The following is a 22,802-nucleotide window of genomic DNA, read 5'->3' on the forward strand; positions in this document are numbered from 1 at the left end:
CCCAAGTGCCATCTGGACTGACAGAATGTGGAGGCTAAAATCTTGCAAGATCCATTCCCAGCCAATCTCAATGATTCCATGTCAAGAGGGAGCAGCCAAGTATTATAAAGAGGCAGATACAGGCTTGGAATCGCGAGGGAAGGTGAGGCAGCCCCACACAGTGAGGGCGCTCCATAGCAAGAAAGCCAACTACTTCTGTGGTGTAGAATGTTGCACTGGGACCTGGAAGACCAGGGTTCAAATCCCCACTCAGCCATGAGGCTCACTAGGTGACCATGCGTTAGTCACTACCTCTCAACCTAACCCACCTCATAGGCTGAAGTGGCAGGACAGGCATGGAAGAACCATATAAGGAGCCATGTTGAGCTCCTTGGGATATAAAACAAGCAATCAAATTCTCACTGATCTATCGCCCTGTTACCATTCTTAATGAAAGAGCCCTATTTATGAAAATAATACACAATGCACCTGTTTCAAATGTCATACCATGAGTAATACACCTTGCTACTTACTGGGCTCAATCTAGGGAAAGGCAAAACCAGTTTAAGCCCCGTTTAAAGCAACAGCATTTAAACTCTGGGTAATATTCATTGTTCTCTCTCTTCTCTAAATGCAGGGATACAGCACATTTACCACAGATAGTTTCTTGAATGCAATGCATCTTACAGATTGGCAGATGAGAAGAGTTTAGAAATTCTGGCTTTGCCTTGCTTGGGGGTGGGTGGGAAGAGATGTGGGTGACTGGTTCTTCCACTGACCATCTACCAGCAGGCTTAATAGGCTTTGGAAACAGTCCTGAAATACAGGGTTGGGTTAAGACCTTTAGATGCCCTAAACATTTTTTAAAGCTTTTGGTGCCCCCAAATATATCTATTTAAAAATATAAACAATAATAAACCATGTATTATTAATCTCTATTACAATTTTATATTTAATATTTTTATTGTTGTATGTGTTTTTTCATTTAATGTGGGAGTCTTTTTTGTGGAACCTAGTTCAGCTGCATCGTATGGTCCATAGTAAATCCAGTAACAGAAATTTTCTGTGGTACCCCCTCCCCTTGATGCCTTAAGCACGTGCTTATTTTGCTTAATGATTAATCCAGCTCTCCTGAAATACCATGAGTTCCATAACTGACATGCCATATGAAACACTTTGGCAAAAGACTCTCACAAAACCATAACTTAGGACAAAATGAGTACCTATACTCTTTCTCATGTACCTCATCTCCAGGACACGGGGTGGCCACATTGATAAAAACGTACACACAAAAGTAAAATGAGAGCAAGCAAAAATAAAACGAAAGTTTAAGTCATCCCACTGAAAGCCAGCAATTGAAAAGATCTTGGGAGTTTCTGAAAGAGGCCCTCGGTTTGGCCCACCTCCAGGGGAGAGAGCCCCAGAGAATAAAGATGTGATCATCCTTCAACAAAGTAATGCTTCCAAGCTTATTCTAAGGAAAAATGGCTACATGAATGAGCATTACCATTATATGTAGATAAGTGCTAGAGTGGCTAAATGTCAAATTTATTACATTAATATGCTCCTTCACTGAGCAATGAGAGTCATCATAGATACGGATGATTCAACTGTGGCAAGTGGATGTTATCAACTAGTTTTAAAGTTATTATTCTGCTCAGACAAAAAGTATTCCGCTTAGAAAAAAAATGTCCATTGAACGTCTGTCTGTCTTTGAAAGAACCTTGCACATGGAAACAATAAGGTGCGGATATATCAGGCTTGTAAATTATCCGCAAACAATCCCAATATGGTTTGAAGATGTTGGCCACTGCAAATAAATTACAAAGGCTTAAATCTTGTAGTACAAACAATAGTCTAATAATTCAAGTTCCACAAAGTCTTTTTTTATCCCTATAATTAAGTAGACGTATGTGGACATCACCACTGTACATAAGAACACAGCTATAACCAAGGAAAATCTTAAGTGGCGAATACTACCCAAATATGAATATATCAGATTGTTTAGCTGTACTTACCACTTTAAATATACCACTATCATGTTCCAGGTCCGCTCACAAGTTGACTTGATCAACTTGTAAACTTCAATCAAAGCTGCAGCCTGGAAACAGCTGTTGGAAAAACCCAAAGTGAACCTTTTCTCCCAGCCAATTCAATGTTCTTTTCACTATTTATATTCTTGGATTGACCAGCTGCGACTGATACTGTAGGTCATGGTGTCCTAAACCTACCAAGAATGTGATGATGCTGTCAAAACTTCTGAACTTGTTTTTAATCATCCTAGTTCTTAATCTTAACTAGCTGTAGCTAGTGTCCTGCTGACCTTGCTTACTGCAAGATCATTAGGAAATCCTATTTTGTCAAGTTCTAACCTTGAGGCATTTCATCAATAAGTACCATATTAACAAACACTGTTTCTTTAAAGTTCTATTTTATCATATTACCATGCTAAGAAACATTTATGTGGCATAAAGATTCAGCACTGAGGGCCTTCTGGCAGTTCCCTCACTACGAGAAGCCAAGTTACAGGGAACTAGGCAGGGGGCCTTTTTGGTAGTGGCACCCACCCTGTGGAACGCCCTCCCATCAGATGTCAAAGAGATAAACAACTACCTGACATTTAGAAGACATCTGAAGGCAGCCCTGTTTAGGGAAGTTTTTAATGATTGATGTTTTAATGTATTTTTTATCTTTGTTGGAAGCCGTCCAGAGTGGCTGGGGAAACCCAGCCAGATAGGCAGGGTACAAATAATAATAATTATTATTATTAGTCACAAATTTTGCCAAATGACCCATCCCCACTGGGGAGGATCCAGTTCAACATGACCCAAAATTGATTGACAATGCCAAACAGCAGAGGCTCATTCCAAAACAATTTCAATGCAGGACTGGTGGAGAACATGTGAGAGCAGTTATACATATCCACAGAAATCATTCCACCTCATTGTTTGGTATCAGCTATTCCATCTCTATCAATACTGGCAAATGTATGCAAGCTCCAGAAGAAGGCAGTATGTCACAAGAGGACGTATGGTGTTATGAAATCAGACAAAGCCCTTGAGGGGGTAAACAGTACTTTGCTAAGAATCCGTTCTGCTCCACTTAGATGCTCAATCATACGCACAAGTGTTTATATGAGGCACAAGGTGTGATCCGCATACAAGTTAATGACATAATTCCAACTCATATTGAAGGATCTGGTCTTCATCTCAAAACATGAAGCAAGCTGTTACTTCATACCCCACATGCCTCTTTCTGAAAATACGTGCACCAGCGTATCTGATAAAAGAGGATCAAAATGTATATTAAGGTGTCTTCAGATGTAAAACTATGGGTGAATAAATTGTTATTGTTTAAATAAATGATACAATTTTCTTTCTATGATGTTGTCTGTGTATGCTATTTATGGATGGATGGATCTATCAGTCTATGGGTTGGATCCAGACTTGTGCAAATATGCACTCTTTCTAAGAAGTCTTTTCCATAGGCCTTATCTCATGTGAGTTTCATTTCACCCTAAATGCACACCATCATCTGGAACCCAACTTGACCGATATTCAAATACGGTTGACAAATTCAAGTGAGCAGTGGACTGCATAATCTACATATGCATTTGCAAAGCAATAAATATAGCAGCATCCAGGTACTAACAACAACAATAATAATAATAGCAAATTCTAAAAAGAGCTAAAGGAGCAAACTTATCCTACTCTTACAAGGTGCACTGCTAGGAACTGCTTTTATACTTTCAAAGAGGTAGGAGGAATAAGTGTCAACTGCACACCATAATTACAAGCCTCTACATACCACACCAACTTCCCTTGTCACATTTTTTTACCAGCATAACATATCACTGTAACAAAGTGGATGTCCCCAATGTTATAGGATTTAGGATCCAGCAGCAGCAGATTGGGTTATGCCCTCTGTTCTATCTACCTGTTCCACATCTCCAAAATGACCCCTCATGGGTGCTCCTGCACCAGGTGGGAACTCTTCTACTGATCTGACAGCTGTCACATTTCACTCTTAATGTTAGTAAGCAGGGCAATTTTAAAATGTTCATATATTTCCAGTTCCCTTATTCAAATGACTAATGATTATGTTTCTCCTCTCCAAAGCGGTAGAAACTCCATTTCATAGTCTTAGAGGCTCCTAATATTATGAAACACAATTAAGGCATTCGATTTGACAACAGGGCATCCAGCTACAGGCCCTGCGGACTGCTTCATTCACTTCCCCCCTGTTATTATATGATTAAATGTTCTCATGGGTACGAAAGCTACTTATCTACTCTTACTAAATATCCAATTAGGAGACCTACTCTTTTCCAGTCAACGAATAGCCACTGCTATCCCAAATGGCCATTATAGGACAGAATCATAGCATAGCATAGCAGAATCATAGCACTGTAGAGTTGGAAGGGACCCTGAGGATCATCTAGTCCAACCCCCTGCAATGCAGGAATATGCAGCTGGTCCATACAGGGATCGAACCTGCAACCTTGGCGTTATCAGCACCATGGTCTAACCAACTGAGCTATCCAGGCTCATACCATATACTTTGAGGCACTATGTATGTGGAAGTGGGCTTCTTAAAGACCTGCTGCATCATTTGTACAATGTTCATTATGGAAAGATCAAAGTATCTCAAATACTTTCTATGCTAGGTAGAAAGGATTATTGGTCAAACCTCCAAATGTTTGAATTACTTTGCTCACTAACAAGGGGGCAAGCTATAATGGAGAACCTGCAAATGTACAGAAAATAATTTTTTACTGCATCAGTGTTTGGTCACAAATCATCTTTTTTGTTCTTTTGGGAGTTTTGCGGCTTTTATTGCTAAGATCTGTGGTCTAAAAACAAATTTGAATTTTTCAATCTTTTGTACTTGAAAGCTCTAGAATACAAAATATACATGCTCAGCATCATTTCTGGATGGTGCCTTTATGTTTAAATTATTAGTAGCATTTGCCTATAGAATACATAGGTGGTGATGGGCAGAGAGCTGGCTCCTTTCTTGGTCATCACTTATGACTATTTTTGCAAGGGATGGGTGGGAATTCACAATTTATGCATGGAGTGCCGCTTTATATAGGGCCCATGTTCATGTTGTGCTCTCAAACACGAAATGTAACCTAACAAAGCAACCCCGAGAAGTTAATTCTAACACCCTGACAACTTGAAATTATATTAGCAGAAATCAGGAAGACTCTCACTAAATCACATAACCACATGTGATCACCCTGTTCTTCAGATTGGGAAAGCCAGAAGCTATTCTGTTGACTTTAATAAAATAAAATGTGTGGCAAGCCCTAAACACATCCAAATGGAAAGCAATAACAAGTAGGTTATTTTCATGGTGCATGTTTCTGCATGTCCCCAGATTCCCTGATTTGGCAAACTACTTTCAAGTAAACACTCCTGAAAAGAATGAATGGGAAGGGCAATTGGAATGAAGGACTCGGGTTGCAGGGTTCGAATGAGAAAAACAAACAACGGGACCTGTATCAGTTCCAGTTTTGTTCTTTCGAAGAGTTCCAAGCAGAGTGTAACAGCACCACTCTTCTGTATGGGAAAGCTGTTATATAAAATGAATATAAGCTATTATATAAAATGAAACAAACAAGACAACTACTGATAGAAAGCAAACCTCTTCTGCCACTCTGCAAAATGTTTACAGTGGTGGATGACACCCTGTTTTTAACTGGATTTGTATATGATAAACAGTTGGAGAAAAATGCTACATACAATCAGAGATTCAGTCCATAGACTTTCAATCTTTGGGAGAAAAATTAATGGCTGACTGAAGAATTTCACTCAGGATGTGTCTTGTTTTTGTTGATGTGGACACAGTTATCCTGAATTACTTGAAAATCCAATGTCATGCCTCCTTTTGTCATTGATCCAAAAGTCTCACTGTGTAGGGTTACCCAGAAGCAAAAGTAGCAACTCAGAAGACTTTTAAAACATGAAAACAGATTTAAACAAACAGCAGCAGCTTATGCAAAAACAAACACCATTCAATACTTTTCTGCATGTAAAAATATAGCTGACTGATTGCTAAGGGATATCCACTAAAAGGTCTGAGTTTAAACCTCTTTAGAAGTGCAAAGCATGAATCCTCTACGTTCAATGTTAAGCTTGCTTCTTTTTTAAACAGAACAGAGATTAATCACGGGACTTGAGAGACTCGTGAACATTCTTCTAGTAATGAACTACCATTGTGAAGTTTGTCATTTCTTTTGTCAAGTTGTTAATAAATGACTCGGGATATTAAGTAGCTACATTATGTTTACACCAAAATTAGCAACTCTAGCTAAGTGCTTCAGATCGACAATGATAAACAGTGGCTATTTTTCCAATATCTGAATGCAGAAATAAAACCATGCGTCACAACTCATGGCACAGTAAGACAGTCAGCCCTTGATACACAGGTTATAACTGCAGAGTCGCGTGATCTGTTGAAATGCAGTTTCATTCTTGAAAACAACTGGAAAACATTTACATTTTATATTTTATTCCCTGCTCCCCCACCCCACTAAAAACTCCTCCCATTGTTCCCTTTCACTGAAACCAGCAAAGCTACCTATTTCTCTACCCCCAGGCATCCCAAGAGAGAAAGGCTTTCCTCCTCTCCGGAGAGTCAAGACAGCAACAAAGATAATGGAAGCCAGTTTGACCTTCCCATCTCAGGAAGCCATCTCCAGTACAAAGAGACAGACAGATTTTTCAGAGCTTCTATGTTTGGTTGACAACTGAGCTCTACAGATATTCTACCCCCAAACACGTATATTGAATATGGGGTGGAACATGGCTAATTCTCCTGGGCATTTAGTGTTAATGTGAAAGGATTGTGCATGAGATGGGCCCTTCCACATGCTTGGGGACTAGGACAGGCTCAGGGTACCCAGTTGTGAGAAAGAGATCTGTGCTCATACAGAACTCTCATAAATGCCAAACACGGGGCCACAGGAGGATGTCAGGCCACATCCGCACTCAATATTTAAACGCTGTGATACCACTTTAACAGTCATGGCCTCCCCCAAAGGCTCTTGGGAAGCATATTTTCACCACCCTTGACAAAGTTTGGTTCCCAGGATCCCGTAGGGGAAGCCATGAGTGTTCACGTGGTATCATGGGGCAACATTCAGCAAAATATTTCCACTAGGCGCAAGGATAAGCACTAGAGCAACAGGGATGCCCTTCTTCCTTGCTCTGCCATGTGCCCAGCACCATCCACAAATGGTGGGTTGGGGAGATGGAACTCAGCAGTTGGTGCAAGGGGAGAAGAGAGGGAGAAAAGTCAGTTGCGTTGAGCTTTAAATTTATAACGCAGATCTAGTCTCAGACTCTGGGGCAGTGCTAATAAGCACAGTTCTGCTCCCCTCATCACAAGTTCAGTTAATTCCTGAGGTGAGGGAAGGTGTCTTCTGATGAACCCTAAAATGCTTCAGTTCATATCACACAGAAATATGCCTTGCTCCTCCTGTTCCCTGCTTATAGAGCATTTCAAAATATGTTTACGTCCTAAAGGACAGAAAATCATACCTCAGCAGAAGGCTAATATTGACCAGGGCTGCAGCCCTAACGCCACATACCTGGCAGTAAGCCCTACAGAATTCATGTGTTAGGATTGCTGCTTAAGAGATGGAACTCAGCAGTTGGCCTCTTCATATGCAATCCAGCCCATATATTTTGCAAAACACTTAACAAAACATTCAGTGGGTGGGTGTTTACTCTCACATCCACTCTTTCGGGAAAGTCCCCAATGCCTGTACTCTCCATGTCCTTTAGTCTTAGGATCTAAAGCTGACATATCTCCCAAAATAGAGCCCCCCCCCCATTTCTACTGGTGGGGAAGCAGCCTTTTTACATATAAGAAGCAGGGTGCACCTTCTATTTACCTTCTAGCTACTAAGCAATGCTCGAAAATGTGTCAAGGTAATACATGCTACTTATCAAAATTGCTAATCACACCTCATTTCCTAGTTTAGACAAAAGGTTAGAAAGTATAGCATGTGGTAAAAGTCAGGCAAACATACACAAATAAAACAGCATGAACTCACAAAAGAAATGCATAAATAGAGAAAATGAGGCTATTTATGGAATATATATAACATTTTGTTGGGTTCAGGATTAAGAGAAAATGGTCCTAAAGCGAGATCGGAGAAATCCTGACATACTGGGATTTCTAATGATTAACTATTTTATACTTCTTCTTCTTTTTAGTATTTATAGAGACCATCCCTCGTGTTGCAGGGGATACGCTAAATTCCTAACTGTTACAAAGTCATGCTACCATAACACACATTTTTTACAATGACAGATTTTTTTTAAAAAAACTTACCCCCTAGGCATGTCAATGCACAGACATCATGGGGCAGATCTAAAACCATATCAAAAGCACACATCCTTAGAGTTCAGTTTATCAGGGGACCCCACGCAACATGTTAAGAACTTATCAAGAGCCTGCCGTGTGCCTCCAGCCTTGATAGAGGATGCCGTCTATCTTTGCTATGTTTGGGGAACCCGATAGTTCCAAGGCCCGATTAACATAATGAATGAAAGTGACATAACTCTTTAAGCGGCCTTCAAGTACTTAAATGCCCACTATAGCCTTACTTATTGATTTATATACCACTCAGCCGCCAAGGTTTGTAAGCAGTTTATAAGTATACAACCAATTACAAAAAAACACACTAAATAAACAGACACAATTAAAATAGATAATAAAACAATTCCATCAAAACCTTAAAATAAACAGCTACAATTTAATTCAAATGTCCAATAGAAGAAACCAATTAAAATAGCACAATTAAGAGTTTAAAAAGCAATTAAAAGAATTAAAAACAAGAGGTTCAGGTCAGGATAATGCTTGGCTAAACAGATGTGTCTTCAGAAAGCCAATACCAATAGATCCTTCGTATTTCAGCAGGGAGAGCAATCCACAACACTGGCACCACCAGTGAAAAGGCCTGCTTTGTGCTGCCTCAAGCCAATAAGCCAGGATGAAACCAACCAGGCTCCATGTATTGATCTTAATTGTCTTACTGGCAATGGAGACAATGACTGTATTTCAGGTAACCTGTCTATCATTCTAATCATTTTTATTTGTGTATGCCCATGGCTTATTTTAAACTAGTTTGACTACATAATGTTTAGTTCATACTCTTCAATATTAATCAATGGGCCATTTTAACTTTCATGCACATACATGGGCACATATGAATGAGAAACTAGGTTTTTCTCTAGAAGAGAAAGTAGTTTTGCATTTATAGTCTACAAAATCTCTATATACAGTTTAGTATCCAGTTACACTCAATCTTGGAACATTTAATTAAGAACAATAATCACTTACATGGCACTTTCGGTACATGCTATAATCTCCTTCCGTTCTCTCTTTTTTATTTAAAGGCTATGACATTAAATTGGGGGGGGGGTACCTAATTTAGTTTTGATAATAAAATTATTTTAGGCCCCTTTCATGCCTCTCCAAAGAAAGGCAACTTAAAGCAACATTGTGCAATAGCAACACACAGCCCTGGGGACACCACCACAGAATAGTCCATCATGCTTCAAGTGGACAATGCGTAGGCTTCAACATTAGTGTATGCAGTGAGGAAGTAAAGAGAACTGTGGTCCCTCCTATGCCTCACACATATGGGGGGAAACAATGAAATGGTTTGAGAATGAGAACTTAGTTCCTTTAGGGAACATCTCTCACAGAACACTGCACGGATTCATACAGCACACTTGCTAGATTTGAAATGTCTGAAGCAGCCCTTAGCACCCAGTGGCACTGATTGTCACACAACGCTTAGATGCCTGGCTACATGTTCCAGCTGCTCCTGTCAGAAACTGGCTGCTTAGAGTCCTGAAGATCTCCTTTCAAGTAGCTTGGAGCACTAAGCCCAACCTAACCTTTCACCACCCTCCTAAGAAGGTAAAGGAGTTCCAAGAAAAATCAGAGGAGAAGGGAACAGCTCCTTGCCCAGAGGAAAGGGTTTCCACCTTGCTTGCAGGTGGGCTCTTTAAAACAATCTGGTGTTTATTGGGGAAGCAGCAGAGAAGAGTTGCAATTTGCGAATTGACTGCATTTCACTGAATAAAACCAGAAGATTAAAAGAAGAATGAATAAATGCAATTCCTCTCAAGGAATCAGCTGCTTCCTACGCCTTTTGTTTTCCAAAGGTTCCTTTGCCTTCCTGGGAGGACAGGGCAAGGCAGAGGTAGCGTCTGAGCCGTTCTTCCATTGGTGATCCCTGCTTGTTGATGCCAGGACTAGGCAGTTGGGTCTAGCGGCCATTTTGTTTTCCACAATGCTCCTAATGTAGTGGTGATCCAGGGCACTGTAGGAAATTTAAATGGTTGCTAAACACAGCTTCCTGGTGATGCTCATAGTCCTGGACCAGGCGCGCTTTTTTTGAATGTATTGCAGCAAGCCCTGCTGGAGTAGTGAGCCATGGCAGTTGCCCAAGGATACCAGGTACTAAAGCCACTGCGTCCAGCCTTCCCTGCCCATTGAGAGAAAGATCATCAGGATTCTGAACAATCCGCCCACAAGAGCAGCTGTAATGTGTATCAAGCTCTAAAACAGCAGGAAATGAGAATTTAATGAATCTTCGGAGTGTTTCTATGTCCATAAGGAAAGCTACAGACACAAAAAGGCTCTGAAAAAAAGCAGAGGGCTGTCCCGCTGGGCCTCAGAATCAATCACATACAATCACTGAAATTAGGAAGAAGCACCTGAGCATCCCATAGCAACAACTAAAGCCGCTTTTAACTGAAAAGCAAGACAATTCATGGAGAGAAGTGACATGGCCATGGAGGGAAGTCTTGCATCATCAGAAGACATTTTAAAAGATACACATGTTTTGTTAAAACCCACATTATTCAACATTTTGCATTTCCTACTGTCACACTACAACCCACTGCAATGGATTTTGGCAAATGTGTAGCAGCTCTTACACATCATGTGCAAAATAGATGGATGGCAACCAAGCTTCTACACTTGTTTAGGACATGTGGGCAGGGTGGGCAAGGGGGAACTTAATCAGTTTATTCAACTTTCAGAACCACTTCCTGTGTGTGCCTTAGAATTGTATGCCCTATGTTGCTCAATAATTTCTCATTTATTTCTCCTTCAAACTCTTCAACATTCAGTTCCAGAAGCCAAGAGAAGAGTTTGCTTCTCCCAATGAAAACCTATTTGACTATTTCTAGGCTCAGCAACTAATCCATCCTTCAGTAAGAGAAATCCCTGCAGCCCCACTAGCCAGAACCAAGTAAATTCATCTCATGGTTTTCTTACAGTGCCAGAGCTGCATTTTATCACCTTACAGACTGTAAGCTCTATCAGGCAGGGATTGCTCTCCCACCCTCCCTGATCATTCAGCGTTGAGCCCACAGTTGCTGCTCCATACAAAGAACCATGACTCAGCATGGCCTGGAAGAACTAAAGCCAAGAACGCATTAAAGTGTATTGATAAAGTCAGAGCAAAAGTCCACAGCCAAATGTTATATTCCATTTTCACACACAATTGACCAAACCAGCTTTTTTCCCTAGTAGCTGAAAATGGTAAGTGGAATGAAAGGGAAGGCCCAATTCACAGAACCAAACTAGAACCATAAAATTGTAGGCTTGGAAGGGACCCCACAGGACATCTAATCCAACCCCCTGCAATGCAAGAATCTCAACTAAAGCATCCATCACAGATGATTGTCGAACCTCTGCTTAAAAACCTCCAAGGACAGACAGTCCACCACCTCTCCTAGGAGTCTGCTCCACTGACAAACAGCTCAGTCAGAAAGTTCTTCCTGATATTTAGTCAGAATCTCATTTCATGTACCTTGGTTCTATTGGTTCAGGTTCTAGCCTCCAGAGAAGGAGAAAACAAGTTTGCTCCTCCCTTCATGTGACAGCTCTTTAGATATTGGAAGATGGCTAACATATCTCCTCTCAGTCTCCTCTTTACCAAGCTAAACATTACCCAGTTCCCTCGATTGTTCCTCACAAGGCTTCGTTTCCAGACCCTTGATTATCTTGGTTGCCCTCTGCACACATTCAAGCTTGTCAATATTCTTCTTAAATTGTGGTGCCCAGAACTGAACACAGTACTCCAGGTGTGGTAAAAAAAAAAGCCAGAATGGAGTGGAACTATTACTTCCCTTGATCAGGACACTATACTTGATGTAGCCTAGGAGAGCAGTAGTGTGTTTTTTTGCCGCTGCATCACACTGTTGACTCATGTTAAGTTTGTGCTCTACTAAGACCCCTAGATCATTTTCACATGTACTACTGGCAAGCAAGTATATTTGTGCAGCTGGTTCTTCCTAAGTGTAGAACCGTACATTTGTCCCTATTGAAATTCATTTTGTTAGTTTTGGCCTAGTTCTCCAATCCGTTAAGGTCATCTTGAATCCCAGCAGCATTGCACCCCTCCTAGTTTGGTGTCATCTGCAGATTTGATGAGCAGCCCGTCAACTCCTTAACATCTATATGTTTCTTGACAAATGGGGGGAACCACCCAAAGCCATTAAGGATATATTATTTATTACGTTAAGCAAGATGCAAGTTGCATTCGAGTTGTTGTTGCATGGTGTCGCTTTTTTGAAACAGAAGCTTTAATAAACACACACACCTAAATATACCAGCAGTCTTTGTCTCAAACAGGGAATATAAATAATGTATAGAATAATTAGGCTTCTGATATAAAACAAAATAAAGCAAATATCTGCTTGTTTATTCAACTGTATATAAAGAAACTCCACCAACTTTACAGGATTAGAATATGAATGGTGCCCTATTCATGTAGAAAAGACCAAATACTGTTTTCCATCAAGTTGGAGCTGGGGGTGGAAATAGAATTACCCAGGTGATGCACACAGTACTTAAAGCTTTTTCAGGAAAGTTTCTGATTTCTGTGTCATATGGAAGTGGCTGGCACTCTTGGTTATAGGGAAGTGATCAATACGAGATAGTGAGGAATAAATATTGCCTCCTGACAGCAGCAGTTATTAACTTAAATCAAGTTAATAAAGACAGATGTGCTTGTTTAATGAAACTTTTTTTTTTTTGCAATGCAGCACTCTGCTAATAGTGGTTGAATACTTTGTCTTTAGAACTCAAGCTGTGATAAGGACCAGTTAAAGGAAGCTCCTCCCTCCAATCCTGATTGATTGGGGTGTGGGTGGGTGGGTGAGTGGCTGTAGGCGCACATGCATGCATGCAGAGAAAGAAATTAGTCTAAGAAAGAGTGCTTCTCTGCCCCTTGTCAGTTATAAAAACCAAGCTTCTTGTATATACTATTACTACTACTACTACTACTACTACTACTCTGTTGAAATATCTGAAATATCCAACAGTTCTCCTTAAGGAAGATTGCTGTCTGCTTACTACCTTTACCATTCAGCTGCTTCTTTCCATTCTCACACAAGCATTCTCACACAAATATTACCCAAGTTATTTTGGGGTAAAAACCATTCTACCCAAGTTATTTTTGGAGTAATTCACGCAGGAATGTTCCCCTCTCTATTCCAGAGCTTTGTTATGAGGTACAGCAACCGAGAAACCTTGATTAAAGAAACAACAGTGAGAATGGCAAAAATTGCATGGAAATAAGCTGAAGCGTCACCTTAAATAAGGCGACTTGACAAAATTACCAAAAGGGAAAATGTTCCCAGAACATTCATTTCCACATAAAGCAAGAATGTTCAGCCCTTCCTTTCTCAAACCCTTGGATCTTTTAGAACCAGAAGCTACAGTCTTTTTTCCTTCACCCTCATCAACTATTCAAAGGAGTGTGCAGATACTGAGTCATATAAATAAATCACTGTGGGACGGCTTGGAAATGTGTAGGTGAGTGTTAAAATAGCTTGCACATATGTTTATTAAAACGTAGACGGTATGAAGGATCTGGAGATATTTACTGTATCATATTGCTGTGCTTAATGCTAGGTTAGATAACATTCTACCAGGGTATGGGAGAACAGAAGGAAAAAATAGGCCTGCTGCTGAAAAAACTGGCAAAATCTTAATTATGTTAGAGGAAATGTAATTTTATACTAACCAAAGCTGACTAGCCATTTCTCGCTTCATGTGCCATGCCTACAAAAACTCATCTAAGAAGCCCACGCTTCTGCCATATAAAATAAAACAACAACAACATTGCTTAAGAAAAGGAGAACATGCTGCACCCATCTTTATCCCCACTACACTGGAGCAAACTCATTTTGTCCTGCATAAATAACAGATATAAGCAATAGGCTTTAACCAGATTCCTCAAACAATGACATCAGCATGGGATCTATCAACAATGGCAGTAAGTACTTCAAGCTTTCCCTAAGACAATTCCCTTCCTCGAGTTCTTCACAAATTGCATGGATCTTGTATGTCCAGCTAAGCTTTGGCACAGAAAAGCTCAGCACAGGACAAGACTTCACCCTCCTTAAGAGGACCTTTCCTTCCTCTGTATCCTCTGACATATGCAGAAGAGTCACGACACCCTGAGCTTTGGAGCATGTCAGAGTCCAGTGTCTTATGGGATATATGAACATACATACATACATGCATACATTCACCCCCAAAACCTCTAGCCTGTGCTGAAGACTTATGGGAGAGAAAGGACTGGTGGCAAACACAAATAACAGTTAGTTACTGAGACAAGCCAAATGTTTTGGATCCTTGCCTATAACAGCATAATGATCTACAACCTTGCACTAGCAAAGCAGGAAGTAGATGCCTTCTCCTAAGCAGGCATTTGAAAATGTAACAAATAAATCTCCCTCTACGACATATGAGGTGCTTCTAAACATGGGCTATTTAGAAGCAAATAATTACCGCTACAATGCCAGTGGAGTGGCAACTTATAATTTCCAGGCCTCTAGAATCCCAATAACATTCTGTAGCCATGTGGGTAACCCCCATTCTCCCAACCTCAAGAACTGATGAGGACAAAGGATTAATTTCTCTTCTCCCACCCTCAGCTGCCCTTTAGAATGAGAAAAAGAAATAGAAAAAAATACATACAATTTGAACAGGGAAAAATTAAAGAGAGTTGATTCCTAAAGGGGAGAGAGGAGCTACAACGAAGGAAATGTCTCTACCATAACCCAGTGCTTCTAGTTGTTGAACTACAGCTCCCATCATCCCTAGCAACTGGGTGTGCTGATTGCGGCTGATGGGAGTTGGAGTCTGGACAGCCAAAGGTTTCCCACTCCTTCCACAATCTATGCAGGCCATAACTGGTCCTGAACCCACAGAACAGCTGCACAATGGGTCATCTACAACTGGAGAAGTTGTGCAACTGTTCCACTGTGTTAAAAAGTGGGGTTGTCTAAGCTTTCGGGGGGGTGGACCCTAGAAACTAAACAATAAAATATGGAAGGAGCATGTATTGACCACACCATTGCTGAGATGCCTCATAAAAAGAAAGTAACAAAGAATAGCTACTTCACAGTAAATGCCCAGTGTGAAAGCAGGCATGATATCTGTTTAATATGATATCTGTCAGGGATGCTTGCCCTATGGTAAGAATTGGACTCTGTGACCCACTGAGAGAAGCTTTAGGTATATTCATATACACAGATACAGTAGTGCTAGTGCAATCTGCTCATACTTTCTGTACGTGCACAGATCATCAACTCCTGAAGATGCCTCTATTACAGAAGTGTGCTGTATTATGCTCTCACAGGGAAGTCATAGGAAACTGGTTTATTGTATGTACATAATGTATGTGCCAAAATCCAACATCAACCTTTTCTCTTGGTTTGATGTGGTCTGCAACTAATGTGTAAGTGAGAAGACAAATACCTGCCATAAACAAAGCCGTTACATGTATACAAATGCTTTCAGGTCCCATATTTGTAGCCATATGCTATTTAGACAGTAACTGATTAGCACCAAGTATATTGTTTCCTGTGTCCTCGAAGCTACTAAAATGAATTTGACCAAACTGTGTGAGGCAGTGGAAGACAGGAGTGCCTGGCGTGCTCTGGACCATGGGGTCACGAAGAGTCGGACACGACTAAACAACAACAACGTATTGTTTCCTGTGGTTATTACTACATTTCCAGACAAGCAAATGGTAGGAATGATAACCCTAGACCTATTTAGCTTGCCAGGTGAAATAATAACCCTGCTCCTTGCCCTATGCAATGTTCTGTCCTGGGCCAATTGGGTGGGGAGGCGGGGTGAGCGGAAGTCCTTGTGCAAGTGTCCTCTGAAAAGTGTCATTAATTGGATCCTGCCGATTACTTTCAACTGCATACCATCAAGAAAGATGGTGGCTGTTGGTGGAGGCCACCAAAAATTATTCCACCTGGCAGTAACTCCTCACAGAAGCCATAATGTAGGAACATGGAGAGTCATATGACAGAGCCAATCAGAAACATGCAGCTGTGTCGCAAATAATTCTTCACCTATTGGCCTTTCTCCAGGTGTGTGTGTGTGCCATTCTCCCAGGCCTTTTAATGTGAATTTTCAGTGCATTTTAGATTTCTGGCACTTAGTAAATTTTGTTGATGGTTTTACTGCTTTGTATGTTTGCTGTGCTGGTTTTATGTGGTTTTTCTGATTGTATGCAGATGTTACAGTTATTATAATGATCTTGTGCTGGTTACTTTATTATAGCATCTTACTTATTTTAATCTTAGCAAACTGCCCAGACACTTCAGGTATTTGGGCGCTATAAAGTGTAAGTAATAGTTGTTGTTGTTGTTGTTGTTGTTGTTGTTGTTGTCGTCCCACATGCTAAACAGCTCACAAATGTTACAATCCCCATATGAAGGATGTAACTTTTAAAATGGACCACAGAGTTAATACAAGATACACACACACGGAAGCACTGGGAGACGCACTGCAATTTGCCTCTCCTATTGGTTATAGCTACTACTGTTACTTATTGCAATGCTTTGTTATATATGCAGCACTATGTAACAACAACCACATATGGTAAATATAAAATGCGGCAATTCTATGTCTTTCAAAAGTAAGTAGCTTGATGCACTGTAAGCTTAGGCATGGACCGGACAATGAATTCACCTTCACCCAAACTGCTGCATGATAGACATGCCACCTGCAAATTCCTCAGTACAGACCACTAGTAATGAACCAGATGCCTTATATATTTCTGCAAATTTATTTTGTGATTTTGTTATTTACACATTACAAGACGGCAGTCTATTTATTTGTATCATTGATTATCATTATCCTTTTTTAAACCCATAAAAGGATTTTTTTGGGGTGGGGATAAAACAGTCTGTTTGTTGTATACTAGTATCTCACACACTCCAAGTAAAAAATGTTCCAAATCATTAAGATGTGTCCTTTTCAACACAGAGAACTTCAGAGTGGTGCACTTCTGAAGTAGTACATAAACATTCTCAGTGCAATGAATCTGCTTAATAATTTGATTTTTAAAACTAAGTCCAAGCTAAGAGTACAGAATCTAGAAAAAACAGCAACTAAAAAAACCTAGCTGTAAGGTTCCCGACTTTCTCTGCCATAGCCATCATGCTTGTGTGATCAGCTCTGACCCATGGAGGTACAAGTCTAAACGAATACTTGTTTCTCCATTGTTCTACATAAAGCAGGGAAGCTACTCAGATTACTCTGAAGCAAGGCACACAAGGGCAGCACTGTGCTGAAGGTTTGGATATGACCAGTACCTGGAGGGCAATCGTCTGAGAACCACATCTACACCACTTTGAGTCCATGACAGACAGAAGGCAGGATATAAAGGTAAGAAAATTAATGTTTTTTAAAAGAAGGCTTTCCAGTACTTTCCCATGGGCAGTTCATAATTCGTTTCTATTATATGAGAAAATGCCTCGCGGATAAAAGATAGTAGCATCTATTTCGGCCTGCCCAACTTCCCTAAAAAGAAAGAAGATGTCACAGGTCTAGTTTGGTCTCCTCTTCCTGTAAGGTCATGTTAGAGGTTATTGCAAAATTTCTGAACTAACATATCACCAAGTATCCAGGGATCCAAGTTTTTAACATTTTAATTAGCTCAAAGTACCAGTTAAGGCTGCTCATAAATGAAATCAATATCAAATTAAAATTATAAATGGTTAGAAATGTTTCAACTATGCTTAGCAATCTAATTAATGTAAGCACTTTGCTGCATGGCCTAGAGTATGCTGCTATTGAAATCAATGAGCATAAATTCAGTGCAGTCCTCCATGTTGCTACATGTTGTTGTTTTAACCGATCCTCTGTAGCCCATTTGATACGAAAGTTTTCTTAAGGCAGCAGCTTAAAAGGCTTTGGCACTACAGATTGGACTCCCAAACAACTACATCTGCTAACGACGCAGACTCTGTCAGAAGAGCAACAACTGACATCCCACCTCTAAACTTTATGGCATTTTTATGGTGCATTTATGGTAACTCTTGGAAATGCAGCACATGATGCAAAAATACACGTGTATTTTATGACATAACCACTCCCTTGTTTTAAACTGCTGGACATTATTTATTATTACTAGTATTGAATTATGAGATCCTTCCATGCTCAGTTCACGACGACTGAAAGCCCTTCATTTGTATTTAAGTTTCTACTGGTGTGTCCTACAGAGAAGTTGGGACACATGAAAAGGTTACTAATAGAAACCTTGTGGTGCCTAACTAACTTCCAAATAACTTGTTTCCACTGAACAGCCTACATTCTGTTTTATTCCCATCAAATGAAAATATTTAAGAGGAAAACAGTTTCATTGTAAATTTAATAGAATTCTGAATGCATGGACTCATTCATGCTTCTGAGACGGATACTGTAGCTGTATAAAATCTTTGTACATGGGATCTGCATCAGGCAAGTACAATAGGCAGCATTTGAGCAAATGCAAAAAGTCACGACATTTATTCTTGGCCACTGTAATAGAAAATAAATCTGCTATGGTTCTGTGTTGTATCAACACCTTCTTTCCATATTTATTACCTGTATATATATTTTTCATGTGAAAACACAGTCACATATTAAATATGAAAGAAAATATTTTCTTGCTGCGCTTCTTCAACTGTGTAAAAAAACTCAGGGCCACTTCACCATAAATTACAAAATACTCACTCGATAGGCACATTCATGAAGGAAATAACATAACTCAGTCGATACAGCGTGCATCTCTTATTATCTGAGCTGTGTCCCATGTCGGGCAAAAGAATTCCTGCATTGCAGCAAGTTGGACTAGATGACCCTCACAGTCCCTTTCCAACTCCACAATTCTAAAATTCTAATGTGCACACAGGTGTGCCACATGACCATGGCAGATTAACCACATGTACAGATGCACTGGGTGTGATCGCTATTACACAGGAGATGCAAATTGTTGACGTTGTAGGGGGAAAAGTGTTGTGTAGGAATGCCTGCCAATACAGGAATTTGGTAATGTATGAAGTGGTTCCTATTTTATGTGTTTATGGATGGGGACAGACCTTAGGGTAGACCCACGGAAATTAATGGCTATGATTAACTTAGGTTAATTTCAGTGGGCTGACTCTGAGAAGCACTAGCATTAAATACAATCTTTTCAAAGGGTGGTACGACAGAGGCATCATCGGTTACGTAGTGCACACATACATTTCTTTTGTCCTACCAATAGTTCTGGTCAAACAGGTTTTGCTGGCTCTTGGAGGTCTACAAAACCTTGCAGAACCTGTGAACAAAGACAATAGAGGTGCGTACACCATGTGCAATAATAAGCCTCTGTCATAGCATCCACATCTCCCTGGGTGAAGGCTGGTCATCTCCAGTGCAAATCGTCATCTTTTGCTTTGCTGGCTTAGCACTTTGTTTACACAGAACAAATGGTTCAGCAGGAACTGAGAAGAGGAGGGACAGAGGGATATGGGTTTTCAGAGCAACTTTTAACTCAAATATGTTTTCATTAAACCCTCCCTCCAAGAAACTCAAAGGGGGTTGCAATTTGAAAGAGAGAAGATGGACAGAACTCGGGGTCATCCAGTGAAGTTGAAAACTGGCAGAGTCACGGGGATAGTGAATATGTCTTCACATGGTACAGAGTTAAAAAATGGAATTCACTTCCACAATATATAGTGACAGCCACCAACTTAAAGGGCTTTAGAAGGGTATTAGACAAATTCATGGAGGAGGAGATTATCAATGGCTGCTAGTCATAAAGTCTATATTGCTTCTATTATCATAAGCCGGATGCCTCTAAATATCAGATGCTGGGAATCACTAATGTGGAGAATGCTATTGTGCTCGTGTCCTGCATTGTGGCTTCATGGACACCTGGTTGGTCACTGTGAGAACAGGATGCTGAACTAGATAGGTTTGATCCTGCATGGCATGTTCTCCCCGTGGCAATCCACCATGGCCTGTGGCTGGGTGGCATGAAGGGAGAAAGGGCAAAATGACTATTATTTTCTTCCACCCTTCCTCAAGATGCTCAAGGCAACTTACATGGTTCTTCCTCTGCCGATTCCAGTTTATGTGGTAGGTTAGCATTTTAAACCCCAACAGGGAAAAGGCTTTGGAATGGGGAAATGGCAATAAAGACAAAGGTAAGCACTCTCAGGTGCCTCCTCCTAAGAAGCTTTTTAAGAAAATTAAAATAAAATATGAGGACCGGAGTTCCAGTACACAATTATCTGTGCATAATGTGCAGCTGGCCCCCAAGCGGCAAACCCTATATAAGCTTCAACTGTGCCCTCAGGTTCAATGTGCCATGAGTGTGATCCTATGCATATTCAGTGGAGCAGATGTCCCATCTTGTTCAACGAGGCTTACTCCCAAGTGAACACACAAAACCACAGGATGATATCCAATGTTAGTTATGGTCATAACTAACTTAAGTCCACTGATTTCAGTGGGTCTACCCTAAGTACGAATTAGTCAAATTTCACCCACATTCACTGGTACTTCCTTCCGAAAAAGCATGTGCAGGAGCAGAATCCTATTAATCTGTGGCATAGAAAGCTGCCTTTGTAGACCATTAAGATTCTTGGCACTTCATGGTTTAAGAGACAGGAGGACCTTCCAGGGTTGAACTTGGGACCTTCTGAATAGAAAGCATGTGCTGTGCCACTACGGTGCAGACATTCGCTGGTGGGGCTCAAACACCCAGGCACTGTAAGTCACTGGCAGCAGCTGCTGATGGTCGCAAGCTGCCTTATACCAAATCAGACCATTAGTCCAACTAGCTACAGTGACTGGCAAGAGCTGCGCAGGTTTTCAGACAGGAGTCTTTCCTACCCCTACCTAGAGCTGTTAAAGACCAAATCTGGGACCCTCTGTATACAAAGTCATAGTGCCTTGACCATTACAAAACTTTTGTCTAAGCAACTACCTCTAAGAAGCATGGGTGATGTAAGTAGAATGGTTTATATTTGTAATACTAGCAGATGGAAGCATTTCAAAAAGTGCCAGTGTTCCACATCCCATTTATGTGTTACAATGTCACCAGCAACAAAAGACGGTATGTGAGTACAAACAGGAGTTATAATTCCTAGCTCAAGTTATTGTATAGCACTATTTAAAAGGCTGTGGGGTGCCTTTTACGTACCGATGAACGTAATGCCATAATCTGTGTGGCTATTTAATGTGGAAAATATACCTATCCAGTTCACCCCACTAGCAACAGATATTGCTTTCTATAACTCTTCACTATTTAGCATCTTGAGGTTCTGGGTTTGTTTGCTTTTAAAAAATACTATCCTGTCCCCTCTAGATGCACTTATTTACATTGCTTGCTATTTAAAAGTGTTCTTAATTTCCATTTCTTGGGTCTTGTCTTTTGCTGAACAAAGGAATTTAAAATGTAAAATAAACGACTGTGGCAGTGTAAATACACAAATATTGAAAAATACAAAAAGCAAGTGATGTCCTCACTTATTTTTTAGCTCAGTAGGTTCAGAGGCTGCTGCATGCATATAATCCCATCAAACAAAGGACAGTCTCCCACATGGCAGATTTAAACAGGGGATTGTTTTGCTTCCCTATCTGCTGAACAGTACCGATTCCACAGTTTATGAGTTTAACCACAAGTCTTGGCTACTAGAAAATAGATAAAGGGCAACAAGCACAAACACACCACACCACCATGTAAACAGACACGCCACCGACATACTCTTGCTCATTTCTGGCATAAGTTAGAAGCTTCCTGCTTTGCTAACACAGGAGGGGACCACAGGTCGCTTTTGACTGAGAAGACATTGGTCTAGCTTAGGCAGCAGCAGGTGCTGGCATCGGAGCCTAAGCCAGGCAAAGTAAAGGTGCTCTGAAAGAACCCTCATGGACTGGTCCTGAAGCAGGATCCCTGAGAGAGAGGCGCTGATGTTTCCTCACAACACCTTGAGGGTCACCCTTGCAGAGGACGGCAAAGAACTAGTTTTGGAAAGTTGTTCTGCAATTGCCCCATCACACCCTGTGGCTGGGACCAACCAGGCCTGAAGCCTAGGGGAGAAGGGGAGATCCGCAAGGGTGGGGTGCACTGCATGAGAGAAAGCGCTCTATGAACATAGCCACGCAGTCACCTTTTTCACATGGGCATCTCCTCCAGCTCCTACCAGCAGCAGGCTATAATCTAGAAATGTGGGTTAGTTGATGATGTGGGTCAAGTGTGTCTGGTGGTGGTTTTTGTGAGGTTTCTTTTTTAAGCTCTTTATTTAGGCTTGCCGATCTTGACCACGAAAAACCAGTTCAAGTGTGTGTCAGAGAACTCAAGTTCTGTTGGGTCAAAAACGGAGTTAAATACTGTATACCCTACTCTCACAAAGTCACTTGTAACACTTAACAAAAACCAGTTCTCCCCTCCCACCTTAACACTCGTGAACCACTTTTCTCCACCGTCAGAAACGGCA

General features: G+C 40.7%; 1 protein-coding gene and 1 long non-coding RNA gene across 4 annotated transcripts in view; one reads left to right on the forward strand and one right to left on the reverse strand.

Annotated features, from left to right (window-relative positions):
* Positions 1-4,355, forward strand: part of LOC310674406 — a 31,424-nt gene extending 27,069 nt beyond the window's left edge. The window contains exon 3 of the long non-coding RNA XR_014509565.1: positions 2,751-4,355. This is a non-coding gene — a long non-coding RNA (uncharacterized lncRNA). The remainder of the gene's footprint in view (positions 1-2,750) is intronic.
* FOXO3 (forkhead box O3) overlaps positions 1-22,802 on the reverse strand; it is a 114,176-nt gene that overhangs the window by 88,725 nt on the left and 2,649 nt on the right. The gene's annotated exons all lie outside the window — the stretch shown is intronic.

This window comes from Podarcis tiliguerta (assembly GCF_965153285.1).
Source record: "Podarcis tiliguerta genome assembly, chromosome: 3".
Classification (NCBI taxonomy): Eukaryota; Metazoa; Chordata; class Lepidosauria; order Squamata; family Lacertidae; genus Podarcis; species Podarcis tiliguerta.